The sequence below is a fragment of the Oncorhynchus clarkii genome, chromosome 8 (genome assembly GCF_045791955.1).
Source record: "Oncorhynchus clarkii lewisi isolate Uvic-CL-2024 chromosome 8, UVic_Ocla_1.0, whole genome shotgun sequence".
Taxonomy (NCBI): domain Eukaryota; kingdom Metazoa; phylum Chordata; class Actinopteri; order Salmoniformes; family Salmonidae; genus Oncorhynchus; species Oncorhynchus clarkii.
In genome coordinates, this window is record NC_092154.1 from 6,345,812 (window position 1) to 6,367,176 (window position 21,365).

Genomic DNA, 21,365 nt, shown 5'->3' on the forward strand with positions numbered 1-21,365 from the left:
AAATAGACAGTTTTATCTAACCCTAACCTAATGATCCTAAACTGCCACGTCAATTCTCTTAATAACACACTGCGTAAATGCTTCTTAATCTGCTGCTACGAAAAGTAAAATCTGATGATCATTTGACAAAAGGTGGATCCCTTCTAGTCGTGACCCCACAGTACCGCCCCTACTACCATCCCAGGTGTTCTGAACTTCCGTACTGCTTCCTTGGTCGTTTTGACACCTCTGTTGACGCTATGTTATCGCATTCCCGATGTCTTTGCAGGACACTTCGGCGCTCCCTGTCTGCGCTAAGTCAGGTAGGAGAGAAGTACCAATTCAATTTCCACGTGTATCGAATGGTTGGGTTCGGCAAAAGCTTGTTTTTATTTATATCCAAGGCCATAACGTTAACTACCGGGGAATAGACCTTAGCCCAACCCAAGGACAGAATGCCACCAGTCCGGGGTCTAGATAAACTGCTAAGGAAATAGCTTGCGTTTCCCTCTTAACTATATTTATGAAATATACATATTTGGATAGCTAGCTGTGCTCAGTTGGTAGGAATATCACTAGAATCATTCACGTAGCTTACTAGCTAGTGATTAGGAGCGTATTTGCTAAATAATTAGCTAGTTTTGCTAGCATTATGTTTTTAATTTTTTTTTATAAATTAAGAAGCGTGAGTGTGACTTGTCAGGCATGTAACACGGATCTAATGCCTTTGGTCATTGGTTCCCAAGCCTTTTCGGTTGTTGTAACACCAACTGAATTGTGTGCTCTGCCCTGGGTACCCCTGAAGTAGCCTACCCCCTCATATGCATTTTACTGTAGTAAGCCTATGGTCTCATGAGTTTTCACCAGTACCCCCTATGAGCCAAGTACCCATGGTTGGGAACCCCTGCCTTAGGTAACAACGTTAGCTAGCTATACACATTCAGATCATTGTCAAGACACACTTGAGCCACAACTCTCATGCACAGACTGAAAGCGAGTTATTACCTAGCTAGCAGTACATTTGGACTTTCTCGTCCATTTTACAGCTTGACCTCTGCTTGAAACCTATGCTCGATTTTTTTATTTTTACCTTTATTTAACCAGGTAGGCTAGTTGAGAACAAGTTCTCATTTACAACTGCGACCTGGCCAAGATAAAACATAGCAGTGTGAACAGACAACAACACAGAGTTACACATGGAGTAAACAATTAACAAGTCAATAACACAGTAGAAAAAAAAGAGTCTAAAATAGTCTGTGTCATGCATGAACTAACCTTGTGTGAGTTGAGCCACAACTCTCATGCACAGACTGAAAGCGAGTTATTACCCAGCTAGCAGTACATTTGGACTTTCTCGTTCATTTTACAGCTTGACCTCTGCTTGAAACCTATGCTAGAAATAGCCCGTGTCATGCATGAACTAACCTTGTGTGTAGTTCAGCGAGTCTTCGGGTGTCTCCGCAACCCCACTTTAGCCTACACCGACACAACCTAACCTATGCCTTGGCCAGTTTAAGCATACCTATAGCTAGCTACACTTTGAATATTTCACACTGACCCACTACCAGATAGCTAAGAGAAGAGTCAGATTTATATGCCTATCGTTTGCTACTTGATTGAGGTTTTTGTGTTAAACACTGTGCCACACACATTACTTTTCCAAAGAGGATTTATTCCAGCTCCCCCCGTTTGAGTAAACACACATTGCCAAACTAGTTTGTTGTCAATGGCCTGATCAGAGCTAGGCCTAAGGCCAATACATAACATGCATTGCTCTGGTAAAGGCAATGGCCGTACTGGGGCGCTGTGCTGGATCAGATTGCATGCATTTCATCAAATGTTTGTTTGAACAGCAACCAATTCAACTGGCGTAACTATCCACTTGTTTGGTGACTGCGATTCCTTTTTTTGTCGATAGGAACCATTATTCATGAATTGTATGAAGGTTTGTTGTTAGGTGGTGACCGATGAAAACCATAGGCTAAAAAAGAGAAAGAACATTTAAAAAAAGATAAATGAAAGAGGGGGATGATGTGTATCAAGGGAAGGAAAGAGGGGGGTAACATGTATCAGAGGGGAAGGAAAGAGGGGGGGTAACGTGTATCTGTGGGGAAGGAAAGAGGGGGGGTAACGTGTATCTGTGGGGAAGGAAAGAGTGGGGGTAACGTGTATCTGTGGCGAAGGAAAGAGGGGGGGTAACGTGTATCAGAGGGGAAGGAAAGAGGGAGGTAACGTGTATCTGTGGGGAAGGAAAGAGGGGGGGTAACGTGTATCTGTGGGGAAGGAAAGAGGGGGGGTAACGTGTATCTGTTTGGAAGGAAAGAGGGGGGGTAACGTGTATCTGTGGGGAAGGAAAGAGTGGGGGTAACGTGTATCTGTGGGGAAGGAAAGAGGGGGGTAACGTGTATCAGAGGGGAAGGAAAGAGGGGGGTAACGTGTATCTGTGGGGAAGGAAAGAGGGGGGGTAACGTGTATCTGTGGAGAAGGAAAGAGGGGGGGTAACGTGTATCCGTGGGGAAGGAAAGAGTGGGGGTAACGTGTATCAGAGGGGAAGGAAAGAGGGGGGGAATGTGTATCAGAGGGGAAGGAAAGAGGGGGGGTAATGTGTATCCCTGGGGAAGGAAAGAGGGGAGGTAACGTGTATCAGAGGGGAAGGAAAGAGGGGGGTAATGTCTATCCCTGGGGAAGGAAAGAGGGGAGGTAACGTGTATCAGAGGGGAAGGAAAGCGGGGGGTAACGTGTCTCAGAGGGGAAGGAAAGCGGGGGGTAACGTGTATCAGAGGGGAAGGAAAGAGGGGAGGTAACGTGTATCAGAGGGGAAGGAAAGCGGGGGGTAACGTGTATCAGAGGGGAAGGAAAGCGGGGGGTAACGTGTATCAGAGGGGAAGGAAAGAGGGGGGTAATGTGTATCAGTGGGAAAGGAAAGAGTATCAGTGGGGAAGGAAAGAGGGGGGGTTACGTGTATCAGAGGGGAAGGAAAGAGGGGGGTAATGTGTATCAGAGGGGAAGGAAAAAGGGGGGTAATGTGTATCAGAGGGGAAGGAAAGAGGGGGGTAAAGTGTATCAGTGGGAAAGGAAAGAGTATCAGTGGGGAAGGAAAGAGGGGGGGTTACGTGTATCAGAGGGGAAGGAAAGAGGGGGGTAATGTGTATCAGAGGGGAAGGAAAGAGGGGGGTAATGTGTATCAGAGGGGAAGGAAAGAGGGGGGGGTAATGTGTATCCCTGGGGAAGGAAAGAGTATCAGTGGGGAAGGAAAGAGGTGGGTAACGTGTATCCCTGGGGAAGGAAAGAGGGGGGTAATGTGTATCAGAGGGGAAGGAAAGAGGTGGGTAACGTGTATCCCTGGGGAAGGAAAGAGGTGGGTAACGTGTATCCCTGGGGAAGGAAAGAGGGGGGTAATGTGTATCAGAGGGGAAGGAAAGAGGGGGGTAATGTGTATCAGAGGGGAAGGAAAGAGGGGGGTATTGTGTATCAGAGGGGAAGGAAAGAGGGGGGGTAATGTGTATCCCTGGGGATGGAAAGAGGGGGGTAATGTGTATCCCTGGGGATGGAAAGAGGGGGGGTAACGTGTATCAGAGGGGAAGGAAAGAGGGGGGGGTAATGTGTATCCCTGGGGAAGGAAAGCGGGGGGTAACGTGTATCAGAGGGGAAGGAAAGCGGGGGGGTAACGTGTATCAGAGGGGAAGGAAAGAGGGGGGTAATGTCTATCGCTGGGGAAGGAAAGAGGGGGGTAACGTGTATCAGAGGGGAAGGAAAGAGGGGGATAACGTGTATCAGAGGGGAAGGAAAGAGGGGGGTAACGTGCATCAGAGGGGAAGGAAAGAGGGGGGTAACGTGTATCCCTGGGGAAGGAAAGAGCGGGGTAACGTGTATCAGAGGGGAAGGAAAGAGGGGGGTAACGTGCATCAGAGGGGAAGGAAACGAGGGGGGTAATGTGTATCAGAGGGGAAGGAAAGAGGGGGTAACGTGTATCAGAGGGGAAGGAAAGAGGGGGGTAACGTGTATCAGAGGGGAAGGAAAGAGGGGGGTAATGTCTATCCCTGGGGAAGGAAAGAGGGGGGTAACGTGTATCAGAGGGGAAGGAAAGCGGGGGGTAACGTGTATCAGAGGGGAAGGAAAAAGGGGGGTGACGTGTATCAGTGGGGAAGGAAAGAGGCGGATAACGTGTATCAGTGGGGAAGGAAAGAGGCGGATAACGTGTATCAATGGGGAAGGAAAGAGGGGGGTAATGTGTATCAGAGGGGAAGGAAAGAGGGGGGTAAAGTGTATCAGAGGGGAAGGAAAGAGGGGGGTAAAGTGTATCCCTGGGGAAGGAAAGAGGGGGGTAACGTGTATCCCTGGGGAAGGAAAGAGGGGGGTAACGTATATCAGAGGGGAAGGAAGGAGTATCAGTGGGGAAGGAAAGAGGGGGTGACGTGTATCAGTGGGGAAGGAAGGAGTATCAGTGGGGAAGGAAAGAGGGGGGGGGTAACGTGTATCAGAGGGGAAGGAAGGAGTATCAGTGGGGAAGGAAAGAGGGGGTGACGTGTATCAGTGGGGAAGGAAGAGAGGGGTAATGTGTATCAGAGGGGAAGGAAAGAGGGGGGTAACGTGTATCAGAGGGGAAGGAAAGGGGGGGTAATGTGTATCAGTGGGGAAGGAAAGAGGGGGGGTAACGTGTATCAGAGGGGAAGGAAAGAGGGGGGTAACGTGTATCAGAGGGGAAGGAAAGAGGGGGGCAACGTGTATCAATGGGGAAGGAAAGAGGGGGGGGATAACGTGTATCAGAGGGGAAGGAAAGAGGGGGGCAACGTGTATCAATGGGGAAGGAAAGAGGGGGGGGGATAACGTGTATCAGAGGGGAAGGAAAGAGGGGGGTATTGTGTATCAGTGGGGAAGGAAAGAGGGGGGTAACGTGTATCAGAGGGGAAGGAAAGAGGGGGGTAATGTGTATCCCTGGGGAAGGAAAGAGGGGGGTAACGCGTATCAGAAGGGAAGGAAAGAGGGGGGTAGTGTTAGGAGGTAGTGTTAGGAAGTAGTGTTAGGAGGTAGTGTTAGGCCTGTAGGAGGTCGTTATAGGAGGTAGTGTTAGGAGGTAGTGTTAGGCCTGTAGGAGGTAGTTATAGGAGGTAGTGTTAGGCCTGTAGGAGGTAGTTATAGGAGGTAGTGTTAGGCCTATAGGAGGTAGTTATAGGAGGTAGTGTTAGGTCTGTAGGAGGTAGTGTTAGGAGGTAGTGTTAGGCCTGTAGGAGGTAGTGTTAGGAGGTAGTGTTAGGCCTGTAGGAGGTAGTGTTAGGAGGTAGTGTTAGGAGGTAGTGTTAGGAGGTAGTGTTATAGGCCTGTAGGAGGTAGTGTTAGGAGGTAGTGTTAGGCCTGTGGGAGGTCGTTATAGGAGGTAGTGTTAGGCCTGTAGGAGGTAGTGTTAGGAGGTAGTGTTAGGCCTGTAGGAGGTAGTGTTAGGAGGTAGTTATAGGAGGTAGTGTTAGGCCTGTAGGAGGTAGTGTTAGGCCTGTAGGAGGTAGTGTTAGGAGGTAGTGTTAGGCCTGTAGGAGGTAGTTATAGGAGGTAGTGTTAGGCCTGTAGGAGGTCGTTATAGGAGGTAGTGTTAGGCCTGTAGGAGGTAGTTATAGGAGGTAGTGTTAGGAGGTAGTGTTAGGAGGTAGTGGTAGGCCTGTAGGAGGTAGTGTTAGGAGGTAGTGTTAGGAGGTAGTGTTAGGCCTGTAGGAGGTAGTGTTAGGAGGTAGTGTTAGGCCTGTAGGAGGTAGTGTTAGGAGGTAGTGTTAGGAGGTAGTGGTAGGCCTGTAGGAGGTAGTGTTAGGAGGTAGTGTTAGGCCTGTAGGAGGTAGTGTTAGGAGGTAGTGTTAGGCCTGTAGGAGGTAGTGTTAGGAGGTAGTGTTAGGCCTGTGGGAGGTAGTTATAGGAGGTAGTGTTAGGAGACAGTTATAGTCCTGTAGGAGGTAGTGTTAGGAGGTAGTGTTAGGCCTGTAGGAGGTCGTTATAGGAGGTAGTGTTAGGAGACAGTTATAGTCCTGTAGGAGGTCGTTATAGGATATAAACACGGCGGTATGTTTGCCTCAATTGCTACAGATTCAAAGGAAACTTCATGGAAGTGCGCACACAGAATTAATATGTAAGCCTATTGATTCTGAAGCTGCCCAGTGGAGAATTAAACAGGATATTTATCTTTCTCCCTTGAACATTTCTTTTCAGGGTAATAATGTGCTGGGAGGACAACTTCAGGTGAGTAGGCCTTTCTCTCTCCTTCTCTGCTCAGGTTGTTAGGGTTTACAATGACCTCTTTGTTAGTGCACACCGTAACAAAAACATTTTTTCAACGAAAAACAAACTTTCCTCGTTAGACCAGGTAAGCCCCTCCCTGTTTTCAGTCCTTTTTGTTGTTGTTTTGTGCATGATTAACATGGCCCAACCTAGGACTAATGTTAGATGATGGGCCTTTATTCTGTTTTATAAATCGGGGGGAAAAAACATACTCTGTTTGGATGATGACTGTTATGTCGGTTAAGCATCAAAGATCACCGTAAGGCCTGTAAGTGGATAAATATCCCCATCATCAAGGAGCTGTTAATGTAGCTATACACCCAGTGTTCTCCAGAATAGACTGACTCAACAGTGGTTATCACTGTGTTGGAAACACTAATAATAATATCCTCGCTCTCCGTCTTTCACTCTCTCTCCTTATGCCCGCTTTCTCGCTCTTCCTCTCTTTCTCACTCTTTTCTCTTTCTCACTCTCTCTCTCTCTCTCTCTCTCTCTCTCTCTCTCCCACGCAATTCTCTCTCTCTCTCTCTCTCTCTCTCTCTCCTTTTATCTTCTTGAAGGCCTCTCCACTGGCAACAGGGTTGTCTACAGGAACACTCAGTTGTAAGTGTCTTCTCTTGGTCCTGAGTTTATCTCAGTATGTTTTGGCCTCAGGCCGAGGCCTGGAGTCATCTGAAGGTTTCAAATGTATTTTTGTTTGATACAGAAAAATGTTTGTTTCATTAATTATGTTTGAGAGTCTTTTAATTAGCGTTGCGCTGCTTTTAAACCCCTTGTTTTTCAAGAGGCTACTTTCCCCCGGGGCGGCAGGGTAGCCTAGTGGTTAGAGCGCTGGGCTTAGTAACCGAAAGGTTGAAAGTTCAAATCCCTGAGCTGACAAGGTACTGTCATTCTGCCCCTGAACAAGGCAGTTAATCCACTGTTCCTAGGCCGTCATTGAAAATAAGAATTTGTTCTTAACTGACTTGCCTAGTTAAAAAAATAATAAAAAAAAATAGGCTAGTTTATAGGCTGCTACATAATAAACATGTTTTCTTCCTCTGTGTTTTAGATGTGAGCCTCCGTCATCAATTGTTGTCTTCCACATCAGATACTTCAAGACATCTACAGCACATAGTATGTATTCAAACATCTCTCTAGCCTTTCTCTGTGTAGTAAACAAGTTACTGTTTTAAATCAAATCTGACAGACATCTTTGTGTTTTTTTTTGATCAGGGGACGAAGTTGTCACTGTCAACACCCCTCCGTTCTCTGAGTCGATCACAGAAGGGGATGTCAGGTGGGAGAAAGGTAGTTTTTGGGGCGGGGGGTCTCAGGAAAATCCACTCGGCTCATGTTTACTATCTTGTTGCCATCTAGGTTTTGTGCAGGACAGTAATAGCTTCCTTTGGTCTTTTCCAGCTGTTGGAGATTCAGTGAAAGAGGATGAGGTGGTGTGTGAGATCGAGACTGACAAGGTCGTGTAAACACTAAGAAGTCACATTATACACTGCTCGAAGGGAACACTAAAATAACACATCCTAGATCTGCTTCCTAAGTGGACAGTTTGATTTCACAGAAGTGTGATTGACTTGGAAGTTACATTGTGTTGTTTAAGTGTTCCCTTTATTTTTTTGAGCAGTGTATATAGGAATACACAATATAGCCTTTACCTGTTTAAAACATTTCCCGGTTGGTTTTTCTTTGGATTTTCTCCTACCAAATCTATTGTGTTATATTCTCCTACATTATTTTAACACTTCTACACACTTCAAAGTGTTTTCTATCCAATGGTACCAATTATATACATATCCTGGCTTCTGGGCCTGAGTAACAGGCAGTTTACTTTGGGCACGTCATTCAGACAGGAAGTGGAGAGAAAAAAGGGGCCTCATCTTATGACGTCATTGATGATCAGATATTTATAAAAGTCAAAGCTATCAAATACTGGAATGTAGTATGTTTGTAATTTGACTAACTGTGTGTACGGTTTGATAACAAGAATGCGTTTTGTCTCAGACCTCGTTGCAGGTGCCATCTCCGGCGGCCGGTGTGATCACGGAGCTCCTGGTGCCAGATGGAGGGAGGGTAGAGGCCGGGAATCCCCTCTTCAAACTCAAAAAAGGAGGTACACTCTCTCCCCATCTCCATCTTGCTCTCTCATCAAGTGTTCCAATGATTTCAAGTCTGTGTGTAGGCAGCAGCCGCTCTGTGCTAGTGATGGCTGTTTAACAGTCTGATGGTCTTGTAGAATCAAAAAAGGAGCCATACAAATTCTACTGCTGCATCAGTTACCTGATGTGGAATAGAGTTCCATGTAGTCATGGCTCTATGTAGTACTGTGGAATAGAGTTCCATGTAGTCATGGCTCTATGTAGTACTGTGGAATAGAGTTCCATGTAGTCATGGCTCTATGTAGTACTGTGGAATAGAGTTCCATGTAGTCATGGCTCTATGTAGTACTGTGGAATAGAGTTCCATGTAGTTATGGCTCTATGTAGTACTGTGGAATAGAGTTCCATGTAGTCATGGCTCTATGTAGTACTGTGGAATAGAGTTCCATGTAGTCATGGCTCTATGTAGTACTGTGGAATAGAGTTCCATGTAGTCATGGCTCTATATAGTACTGTGTGCCTCCCATAGTCTGTTCTGGACTTGGGGACTGTGAAGAGACCACTGGTGGCATGTCCTGTGGGGTATGTATGGGTGTCTGAGCTGTGTGCCAGTAGTTTAAACTGACAGCTCGGTGTGTTCAACATGTCAATACCTCTCACAAATACAAGTAGTGATGAAGTCAATCTTTCCTCCACTTTGAGCCAGGAGAGATTGACATGCATATTATTAATGATAGTTCTTTTAAGGGCCTGCCGTGTTGCTCTGTTCTGAGCCAATTGCAATTTTCCTAAGTCCAGCTTTGTGGCACCTGACCACACGACTGAACAGTAGTCCTGGTGCGGCAAAACTAGGGCCTGTAGGACCTGCCTTGTTGATAAGGCTGTTAAGAAGGTAGAAACTAGGACCTATAAGACCTGCCTTGTTGTTAAGAAGGTAGAAACTAGGGCCTGTAGGACCTGCCTTGTTGATAGTGTTGTTAAGAAGGTAGAAACTAGGGCCTGTAGGACCTGCCTTGTTGATAGTGTTGTTAAGAAGGTAGAAACTAGGGCCTGTAGGACCTGCCTTGTTGATAGTGTTGTTAAGAAGGTAGAAACTAGGGCCTGTAGGACCTGCCTTGTTGATAGTGCTGTCTAGAAGGTAGAAACTAGGGCCTGTAGGACCTGCCTTGTTGATAGTGTTGTTAAGAAGGTAGAAACTAGGGCCTGTAGGACCTGCCTTGTTGATAGTGCTGTTAAGAAGGCAGAGCAGCACTTTATTATGGACAGACTTCTCCCCATCTTAGCTACTGTTGTATCAACATGTTTTCACCAGAGTTACTCCAAGCAGTTCAGTCACCTCAACTGGCTCAATTTCCACGTTATTTATTATAAGATTTAGTTGAGGTTTAGTGAATGTTTTGTTCCAAATACAATGCTTTTAGTTTTAGAAATATTTATTTAGGACTAACTTATTCCTTGCCATCCATTCTGAAACTAACTGCAGCTCTTTAAGTGATGCCGTCATTTCAGTAGCTGACGTGTTGAGTCATTGAGACAAGTGGATCCATCCCCCTCCCACTCCACTGCCTCGATCAATGAGGGAAGATTTAAACCAGACTAAAATGGCAAAACATGTATTTATTTTAATTAATTCAAACGCACCACCTGCAAATGGACACAGAGATTTTAGTAGATGCATGTTTGGCCAGAGTCGAGAACAAAGATGGGCAAACCTGGAATGGCCAGTATAATGGATACCAACAATCTCTGGTTCTGTCACGTTATCTGGTGTAGCGATCTGTAGCTAGATCTGAATGTCTCCTCTTCTCTGGTCAGCCGCAGCAGCCAATGCCGCAGCAGCAGCCCCTCCCCCAACGATGGCCGCCGTCCCTGTCGCCGTGGCAGCACAAGCCAAACCTTGTAGGTCGTCAGCTGCTGTTTATAAACTTAAACTGATATTTGTTTTGTGTAATAAAGCCTTGTTTTTTCTCTCTCTCTCTAGTTTCTGCGGTCAAGCCCACTGCACCAGCACCACCAGCAGCAGCCCATGGGGCCAGGACAGAGAGCACGGTACGACCTCTCTACACCAGGCCAGGTTCAGGCCAACACTCCCCGTACTGACAGAACGAGATGAAATAGCAGGGATAAAAGCCTTAGGCTGGTTTCAAACCAAGAGAAGTGTCTCACTCTCGTTTATTGGAAAAACAAACAAACAAAACAAAAAAAACTACAGATGCGTCCAATCAACAACCAACCGATTTGTCTCGTCATTCGTCCAGGTCAAGATGAATCGTATGAGGCTGAGGATCGCCCAGCGACTGAAGGAGGGCTCAGCAGACTTGTGCCATGCTCACCACCTTCAACGAGATAGACATGAGGTGAGACGATGCAACACGATGCTGCTGTTGGAGGTCCAATGCAATGTCACTTTATTCGTCCCAGAAGGCCCGGTGGTTTCACGGATGCACATGCCACCATACAGACACTTCAAAATGGCGTGTTTTCCAAAAAAAACGGCCCAGTCCTCTTAGTCATTCCTCCCGCAGCAACATCCAGGAGATGAGGAAAACCCCGTAAAGATGCTTCCTACAGACACAGCCTGCTCTAACGGTTCTTCTCTCCCTCTGTAGCAACATCCAGGAGATGAGGAAAACCCCGTAAAGATGCTTCCTACAGACACAGCCTGCTTTAACAGTTCTTCTCTCCCTCTGTAGCAACATCCAGGAGATGAGGAAAACCCCGTAAAGATGCTTCCTACAGACACAGCCTGCTTTAACAGTTCTTCTCTCCCTCTGTAGCAACATCCAGGAGATGAGGAAAACCCCGTAAAGATGCTTCCTACAGACACAGCCTGCTCTAACGGTTCTTCTCTCCCTCTGTAACAACATCCAGGAGATGAGGAAAACCCCGTAAAGATGCTTCCTACAGACACAGCCTGCTCTAACGGTTCTTCTCTCCCTCTGTAGCAACATCCAGGAGATGAGGAAAACCCCGTAAAGATGCTTCCTACATACACAGCCTGCATCTAACGGTTCTTCTCTGCCTCTGTAGCAACATCCAGGAGATGAGGAAAACCCCGTAAAGATGCTTCCTACAGACACAGCCTGCTTTAACGGTTCTTCTCTCCCTCTGTAGCAACATCCAGGAGATGAGGGAAAACCCCGTAAAGATGCTTCCTACAGACACAGCCTGATCTAACGGTTCTTCTCTCCCTCTGTAGCAACATCTAGGAGATGAGGAAAACCCCGTAAAGATGCTTCCTACAGACACAGCCTGCTCTAACGGTTCTTCTCTCCCTCTGCAGCAACATCCAGGAGATGAGGAAAACCCTGTAAAGATGCTTCCTACAGACACAGCCTGCTCTAACGGTTCTTCTCTCCCTCTGCAGCAACATCCAGGAGATGAGGAAAACCCCGTAAAGATGCTTCCAACAGACACAGCCTGCTTTAACAGTTCTTCTCTCCCTCTGTAGCAACATCCAGGAGATGAGGAAAACCCCGTAAAGATGCTTCCTACAGACACAGCCTGCTTTAACGGTTCTTCTCTCCCTCTGTAGCAACATCCAGGAGATGAGGAAAACCCCGTAAAGATGCTTCCTACAGACACAGCCTGCTTTAACGGTTCTTCTCTCCCTCTGCAGCAACATCCAGGAGATGAGGAAAACCCCGTAAAGATGCTTCCTACAGACACAGCCTGCTTTAACAGTTCTTCTCTCCCTCTGTAGCAACATCCAGGAGATGAGGAAAACCCCGTAAAGATGCTTCCTACAGACACAGCCTGCTTTAACAGTTCTTCTCTCCCTCTGTAGCAACATCCAGGAGATTAGGAAAACCCCATAAAGATGCTTCCTACAGACACAGCCTGCTTTAACGGTTCTTCTCTCCCTCTGTAGCAACATCCAGGAGATGAGGAAAACCCCGTAAAGATGCTTCCTACAGACACAGCCTGCTTTAACGGTTCTTCTCTCCCTCTGTAGCAACATCCAGGAGATGAGGAAAACCCCGTAAAGATGCTTCCTACAGACACAGCCTGCTTTAACGGTTCTTCTCTCCCTCTGTAGCAACATCCAGGAGATGAGGAAAACCCCGTAAAGATGCTTCCTACAGACACAGCCTGCTTTAACGGTTCTTCTCTCCCTCTGAAGCAACATCCAGGAGATGAGGAAAACCCCGTAAAGATGCTTCCTACAGACACAGCCTGCTCTAACGGTTCTTCTTTCCCTCTGTAGCAACATCCAGGAGATGAGGAAAACCCCGTAAAGATGCTTCCTACAGACACAGCCTGCTCTAACGGTTCTTCTTTCCCTCTGTAGCAACATCCAGGAGATGAGGAAAACCCCGTAAAGATGCTTCCTACAGACACAGCCTGCTCTAACGGTTCTTCTCTCCCTCTGTAGCAACATCCAGGAGATGAGGAAAACCCCGTAAAGATGCTTCCTACAGACACAGCCTGCTTTAACGGTTCTTCTCTCCCTCTGTAGCAACATCCAGGAGATGAGGAAAACCCCGTAAAGATGCTTCCTACAGACACAGCCTGCTTTAACGGTTCTTCTCTCCCTCTGTAGCAACATCCAAGAGATGAGGAAAACCCAGTAAAGATGCTTCCTACAGACACAGCCTGCTTTAACGGTTCTTCTCTCCCTCTGTAGCAACATCCAGGAGATGAGGAAAACCCCGTAAAGATGCTTCCTACAGACACAGCCTGCTTTAACGGTTCTTCTCTCCCTCTGAAGCAACATCCAGGAGATGAGGAAAACCCCGTAAAGATGCTTCCTACAGACACAGCCTGCTCTAACGGTTCTTCTTTCCCTCTGTAGCAACATCCAGGAGATGAGGAAAACCCCGTAAAGATGCTTCCTACAGACACAGCCTGCTCTAACGGTTCTTCTCTCCCTCTGTAGCAACATCCAGGAGATGAGGAAAACCCCGTAAAGATGCTTCCTACAGACACAGCCTGCTTTAACGGTTCTTCTCTCCCTCTGTAGCAACATCCAGGAGATGAGGAAAACCCCGTAAAGATGCTTCCTACAGACACAGCCTGCTCTAACGGTTCTTCTCTCCCTCTGTAGCAACATCCAGAAGATGAGGAAAACCCCGTAAAGATGCTTCCTACAGACACAGCCTGCTTTAACGGTTATTCTCTCCCTCTGTAGCAACATCCAGGAGATGAGGAAAACCCCGTAAAGATGCTTCCTACAGACACAGCCTGCTTTAACGGTTCTTCTCTCCCTCTGTAGCAACATCCAGGAGATGAGGAAAACCCCGTAAAGATGCTTCCTACAGACACAGCCTGCTTTAACGGTTCTTCTCTCCCTCTGTAGCAACATCCAGGAGATGAGGAAAACCCCATAAAGATGCTTCCTACAGACACAGCCTGCTTTAACGGTTCTTCTCTCCCTCTGTAGCAACATCCAGGAGATGAGGAAAACCCCGTAAAGATGCTTCCTACAGACACAGCCTGCTTTAACGGTTCTTCTCTCCCTCTGTAGCAACATCCAGGAGATGAGGAAAACCCCGTAAAGATGTTTCCTACAGACACAGCCTGCTTTAACGGTTCTTCTCTCCCTCTGAAGCAACATCCAGGAGATGAGGAAAACCCCGTAAAGATGCTTCCTACAGACACAGCCTGCTCTAACGGTTCTTCTCTCCCTCTGTAGCAACATCCAGGAGATGAGGAAAACCCCGTAAAGATGCTTCCTACAGACACAGCCTGCTTTAACGGTTCTTCTCTCCCTCTGCAGCAACATCCAGGAGATGAGGAAAACCCCGTAAAGATGCTTCCTACAGACACAGCCTGCTTTAACGGTTCTTCTCTCCCTCTGCAGCAACATCCAGGAGATGAGGAAAACCCCGTAAAGATGCTTCCTACAGACACAGCCTGCTTTAACGGTTCTTCTCTCCCTCTGCAGCAACATCCAGGAGATGAGGAAAACCCCGTAAAGATGCTTCCTACAGACACAGCCTGCTTTAACGGTTCTTCTCTCCCTCTGTAGCAACATCCAGGAGATGAGGAAAACCCCGTAAAGATGCTTCCTACAGACACAGCCTGCTCTAACGGTTCTTCTCTCCCTCTGTAGCAACATCCAGAAGATGAGGAAAACCCCGTAAAGATGCTTCCTACAGACACAGCCTGCTTTAACGGTTATTCTCTCCCTCTGTAGCAACATCCAGGAGATGAGGAAAACCCCGTAAAGATGCTTCCTACAGACACAGCCTGCTTTAACGGTTCTTCTCTCCCTCTGTAGCAACATCCAGGAGATGAGGAAAACCCCGTAAAGATGCTTCCTACAGACACAGCCTGCTTTAACGGTTCTTCTCTCCCTCTGTAGCAACATCCAGGAGATGAGGAAAACCCCATAAAGATGCTTCCTACAGACACAGCCTGCTTTAACGGTTCTTCTCTCCCTCTGTAGCAACATCCAGGAGATGAGGAAAACCCCGTAAAGATGCTTCCTACAGACACAGCCTGCTTTAACGGTTCTTCTCTCCCTCTGTAGCAACATCCAGGAGATGAGGAAAACCCCGTAAAGATGTTTCCTACAGACACAGCCTGCTTTAACGGTTCTTCTCTCCCTCTGAAGCAACATCCAGGAGATGAGGAAAACCCCGTAAAGATGCTTCCTACAGACACAGCCTGCTCTAACGGTTCTTCTCTCCCTCTGTAGCAACATCCAGGAGATGAGGAAAACCCCGTAAAGATGCTTCCTACAGACACAGCCTGCTTTAACGGTTCTTCTCTCCCTCTGCAGCAACATCCAGGAGATGAGGAAAACCCCGTAAAGATGCTTCCTACAGACACAGCCTGCTTTAACGGTTCTTCTCTCCCTCTGCAGCAACATCCAGGAGATGAGGAAAACCCCGTAAAGATGCTTCCTACAGACACAGCCTGCTTTAACGGTTCTTCTCTCCCTCTGCAGCAACATCCAGGAGATGAGGAAAACCCCGTAAAGATGCTTCCTACAGACACAGCCTGCTTTAACGGTTCTTCTCTCCCTCTGTAGCAACATCCAGGAGATGAGGAAAACCCCGTAAAGATGCTTCCTACAGACACAGCCTGCATTAACGGTTCTTCCCTCCCTCTGCAGCAACATCCAGGAGATGAGGAAGCTCCATAAAGATGCTTTCTTGAAGAGACATAACATCAAGCTTGGCTTCATGTCGGCCTTCGTTAAGGCTTCAGCCCACGCTCTCATGGACCAGCCTTCTGTCAACGGAGGTTAAGACTCTCTCTCTCTGTCTTTCTCAAATCTTAGTTGGGAAATTCCCGGAATGAGCAGGAAATCTGGAATCCTCAAACCAGGATTTCTTGGAATTTATAACATCGACGACAAAAAATTCCCCCAACTCTGCTTCCAACACCACAGACACTTATTTCAGCGGGTTACATTTTAAAGTAAACTGGCTTTGATGAAGTGATGGTCTTCTGTTTATAGGAGGAAGGTTATACACATAACGACTCATAATAGCTTTTGACACTTCTAACTCAGTCTTTGCTTGAGAGCCCAGAATGCATTGGATTGAAACGGTAATGGTATTGAAGTAAAAAAAAAATTAAAAAAGTGAGAATGATTTGATATTTCTTCTCTTGCTCTTCCCAGTGATTGACGATACAACCAAAGAGATCGTTTACAGGGATTATGTTGACATCAGTGTGGCTGTGGCCACTCCAAAGGTAAGGCACAGAGGACATGTGGACCTATACATTCTGCCTATTGAACCTATGAACCTATTTTTTGTTGTTGTAATTTCCCCTATTTGTCATGTCTGGGTCTTGGGCTGTTTTATTTCTGAAGGGCTGGAGCTCCTTGTATCAGTGTGTGGTGTCGACTGGGTTGGTTGTGTTTGGTTCTGTTGGTTGGTTGTGTTTGGTTCGGTTGGTTGGTTGGTTGGTTGGTTGTGTTTGGTTCTGTTGGTTGGTTGGTTGGTTGTGTTTGGTTCTGTTGGTTGGTTGGTTGTGTTTGTTTCTGTTGGTTGGTTGTGTTTGGTTCTGTTGGTTGGTTGTGTTTGGTTCTGTTGGTTGGTTGGTTGGTTGTGTTTGGTTCTGTTGGTTGGTTGTGTTTGGTTCTGTTGGTTGGTTGTGTTTGGTTCTGTTGGTTGGTTGTGTTTGGTTCTGTTGGTTGGTTGGTTGGTTGGTTGTGTTTGGTTCTGTTGGTTGGTTGGTTGGTTGTGTTTGGTTCTGTTGGTTGGTTGTGTTTGGTTCTGTTGGTTGGTTGTGTTTGGTTCTGTTGGTTGGTTGGTTGGTTGGTTGGTTGGTTGGTTGTGTTTGGTTCTGTTGGTTGGTTGTGTTTGGTTCTGTTGGTTGGTTGGTTGTGTTTGTTTCTGTTGGTTGGTTGTGTTTGATTCTGTTGGTTGGTTGTGTTTGATTCTGTTGGTTGGTTGTGTTTGGTTCTGTTGGTTGGTTGTGTTTGGTTGTGTTTGGTTCTGTTGGTTGGTTGGTTGGTTGTGTTTGGTTCTGTTGGTTGGTTGGTTGTGTTTGGTTCTGTTGGTTGGTTGTGTTTGGTTCTGTTGGTTGGTTGGTTGGTTGGTTGGTTGTGTTTGGTTCTGTTGGTTGCTTGGTTGTGTTTGTTTCTGTTGGTTGGTTGTGTTTGGTTCGGTTGGTTGGTTGGTTGGTTGTGTTTGGTTCTGTTGGTTGGTTGGTTGTGTTTGTTTCTGTTGGTTGGTTGTGTTTGGTTCTGTTGGTTGGTTGGTTGGTTGGTTGGTTGGTTGGTTGGTTGGTTGTGTTTGGTTCTGTTGGTTGGTTGGTTGTGTTTGTTTCTGTTGGTTGGTTGTGTTTGGTTCGGTTGGTTGGTTGTGTTTGATTCTGTTGGTTGGTTGTGTTTGGTTCTGTTGGTTGGTTGTGTTTGGTTCTGTTGGTTGGTTGTGTTGGTTGGTTGGTTGGTTGGTTGTGTTTGTTTCTGTTGGTTGGTTGTGTTTGGTTCGGTTGGTTGGTTGTGGTTCTCTTGGTGTTTTGACCAGAAAGGTCTGCGTCATTTCCTTGTATATGTGCTCCTCTTCACCAGGGACTGGTTGTACCGGTTATTCGCAACGTAGAGACCATGAACTTTGCCGACATTGAGAAAACCATCAACGGTCTGGGAGAGAAGGTAACAAGGCTTTGTCTGAATGGGATGAATGAGTCCTCACTATAGTACATATGATACATCAGCTCATGAGGTTGTGCTTTACTTTTGATCACGTCAAATGATCATTTAAAAAAAAAAAATAAATAACATACTCCATTTAGCAGACGCTTTTATACAACGTGACTTAGTCATGCGTACATACATTTTACGTACCGGCGGTTCCCGGCAATCGAACCCACAACCCTGGTGTTTACAAAGCACCATGCTTTACCAACTGAGGCACAGAGGAGGATTGCGTCACCTTGTGATAAACGGCACCGAGAAGTTTTTTAACGGAGATCCGTGAAAACAAAAAATATTAAAACCCAACGTGATCCAATTCAGGGATACATTTTATTTATTATTTATTTATTTATTATTATTTGTTTTTACATTTTAAAGTATTGAGACATGGCCATGGACCCCCTTGTGTTTTCTCCATGCTCGTAACAGGCTGTGGAGAACTTTGAGGTTGAGCCTTAAACTAAACTAGCCCCCGCACATTGACTCTGTACCGTAACACCCTGTATATAGTCTCCACATTGACTCTGTACCGTAATACCCTGTAAATAGCCTCCACATTGACTCTGTACCGTAACACCCTGTATATAGTCTCCACATTGACTCTGTACCGTAATACCCTGTAAATAGCCTCCACATTGACTCTGTACCGTAACACCCTGTATATAGCCTCCACATTGACTCTGTACCGGTACCCCCCTGTATATAGTCTCCACATTGACTCTGTACCGGTACCCCCTGTATATAGTCTCCACATTGACTCTGTACCATAACACCCTGTATATAGCCTCCACATTGACTCTGTACCGTAATACCCTGTATATAGCCTCTACATTGACTCTGTACCGGTACCCCCTGTATATAGCCTCCACATTGTCTCTGTACCGTAATACCCTGTATATAGCCTCCACATTGACTCTGTACCGGTACCCCCTGTATATAGCCTCCACATTGACTCTGTACCGGTACCCCCTGAATATAGCCTCCACATTGACTCTGTACCGGTACCCCCTGTATATAGCCTCCACATTGTCTCTGTACCGTAATACCCTGTATATAGCCTCTACATTGACTCAGTACCGTAATACCCTGTGTATAGCCTCCACATTGACTCTGTACCGTAACACCCTGTATATAGCCTCCACATTTGTTGTATTCGGCGCATGTGACTAATAAAGTTTGATTTGATTAGTTTTATCACAACGTCAATATGATAACATCACCTTTATGATCAAAGCTGCCAAGAAGTTCTTCAAGGAAAAAAATAATAATAATCTATGAAACTAATGGCATTGAATAATGACCCAAACTCGACTGCTGTGTGTGTGTTTTTGTCCAGGCTCGTAATAATGAGCTGGCTGTGGTGGACATGGACGGAGGAACCTTCACCATCAGTAACGGATGAGTGTTTGGTTCCATGTTCGGCACGCCCATCATCAACCCACCCCAGTCTGCCATCTTGGGCATGCACGGTATCTTCGACAGGCCTGTAGCCATCGGCGGCAAGGTGGGTCTCACCCGCAGTGCATTCCCGTCTGTATGCCAACAAGTTAAATGAATCTCCATTCAGAAGTTTAAATTGGACATTATTTCGAAGCCGAAGGCAAATTTTATACATTTTTAATCAACATTTTGTTTCTACTGTCTGCTGTATAGTTATTTCTCTCTCTCTCTCTCCATCAGGTGGAGATCCGGCCCATGATGTACGTGGCTCTGACCTACGACCATCGGCTGGTCGACGGCAGAGAGGCAGTCACCTTCCTGCGTAAAATCAAGTCTGTGGTGGAGGATCCCTGCGTTCTTCTGCTCGACATGTGATTCCAGCCTTACATCACAGCAACAGGGCCACGTTCAGTAGGCACTAATGTTGTTGAGCGTTACAAAGAGCAGTGTTGTGACTCTCTTTAACAAACCCCGGAGAGGTATGTGGTTGTACATAATGCTCCACAAACGTCGTGGCCTGCTGAACACACCCGCAGCGATTTAAACATCTGTATCAAACCAACCCGTCCCAAAAACAAGCCACAGCCAAATCCACTGTTGTTTATTTTTGGTTGAAGAAAGATATCTGTTTGTGTGACCAAGGCATTATAGTGGGCTGAAAGGCACAAACCGATATGGAACTGGGGCTAAGAGAGAATTTAATGTTGAGATTATTCACTTATTATTAGTTGGTTTCATTCAGCAGTTTTTGCTCAGATTGAAATGTCAGATTGATTCAACATCATACAATGTATCACTGACTGATGAACCGACCAGGTCTGTTCTGTCTCAATATTATACTGGCTCTCTGATGAACTTACCAGGTCTGTTCTGTCTCAATATTATACTGGCTCTCTGATGAACTTACCAGGTCTGTTCTGTCTCAATATTATACTGGCTCTCTGATGAACTTACCAGGTCTGTTCTGTCTCAATATTATACTGGCTCTCTGATGAACTTACCAGGTCTGTTCTGTCTCAATATTATACTGGCTCTCTGATGAACTTACCAGGTCTGTTCTGTCTCAATATTATACTGGCTCTCTGATGAACTTACCAGGTCTGTTCTGTCTCAATATTATACTGGCTCTCTGATGAACTTACCAGGTCTGTTCTGTCTCAATATTATACTGGCTCTCTGATGAACTTACCAGGTCTGTTCTGTCTCAATATTATACTGGCTCTCTGATGAACTTACCAGGTCTGTTCTGTCTCAATATTATACTGGCTCTCTGATGAACTTACCAGGTCTGTTCTGTCTCAATATTATACTGGCTCTCTGATGAACTTACCAGGTCTGTTCTGTCTCAATATTATACTGGCTCTCTGATGAACTTACCAGGTCTGTTCTGTCTCAATATTATACTGGCTCTCTGATGAACTTACCAGGTCTGTTCTGTCTCAATATTATACTGGCTCTCTGATGAACTTACCAGGTCTGATCGGTCTCAATATTATACTGGCTCTCTGATGAACTTACCAGGTCTGTTCTGTCTCAATATTATACTGGCTCTCTGATGAACTTACTAGGTCTGTTCTGTCTCAATATTATACTGGCTCTCTGATGAACTTACCAGGTCTGTTCTGTCTCAATATTATACTGGCTCTCTGATGAACTTACCAGGTCTGATCGGTCTCAATATTATACTGGCTCTCTGATGAACTTACCAGGTCTGATCGGTCTCAATATTCAACTTTTCCATTCAAAGCACTTGCATCAAGAAGAGGTCACGTGCCAAAAAAGCATCAAGATTTTACGGTGTTCCTCTTAGCACCAGAGGGCTTTTCAATCAGCTGTAAATGGTCTATCCATGCTACCAATTTTTAAAGCCAAATACGTGTTTTTATAATTCTAGTCTAAAGAATTGCTCAGTCAGACAAGATGAAGTCCATTCTAGATCGCCTGTTCTGCGTGGCTGTCCCATGTCATGGTTCTGTATGACTGTCCCATGTCATGGTTCTGTTCTGTATGACTGTCCCATGTCGTGGTTCTGTATGACTGTCCCATGTCGTGGTTCTGCGTGGCTGTCCCATGTCGTGGTTCTGTATGACTGTCCCATGTCGTGGTTCTGCGTGGCTGTCCCATGTCGTGGTTCTGTTCTGTATGGCTGTCCCATGTCGTGGTTCTGTTCTGTATGGCTGTCCCATGTCATGGTTCTGTATGACTGTCCCATGTCGTGGTTCTGTATGACTGTCCCATGTCGTGGTTCTGCGTGGCTGTCCCATGTCATGGTTCTGTTCTGTATGGCTGTCCCATGTCATGGTTCTGTTCTGTATGGCTGTCCCATGTCATGGTTCTGTTCTGTATGGCTGTCCCATGTCGTGGTTCTGTATGACTGTCCCATGTCGTGGTTCTGTATGACTGTCCCATGTCGTGGTTCTGTATGACTGTCCCATGTCGTGGTTCTGCGTGGCTGTCCCATGTCATGGTTCTGTTCTGTATGGCTGTCCCAT

The 21,365-nt window shown here is 46.2% G+C and overlaps 1 pseudogene; it reads left to right on the forward strand.

The window, feature by feature from the left end:
- The first annotated feature begins 6,176 nt into the window (after positions 1–6,176).
- Positions 6,177–19,436, forward strand: LOC139415684 (dihydrolipoyllysine-residue succinyltransferase component of 2-oxoglutarate dehydrogenase complex, mitochondrial-like; annotated as a pseudogene).
- The last annotated feature ends 1,929 nt before the right edge of the window (positions 19,437–21,365 follow it).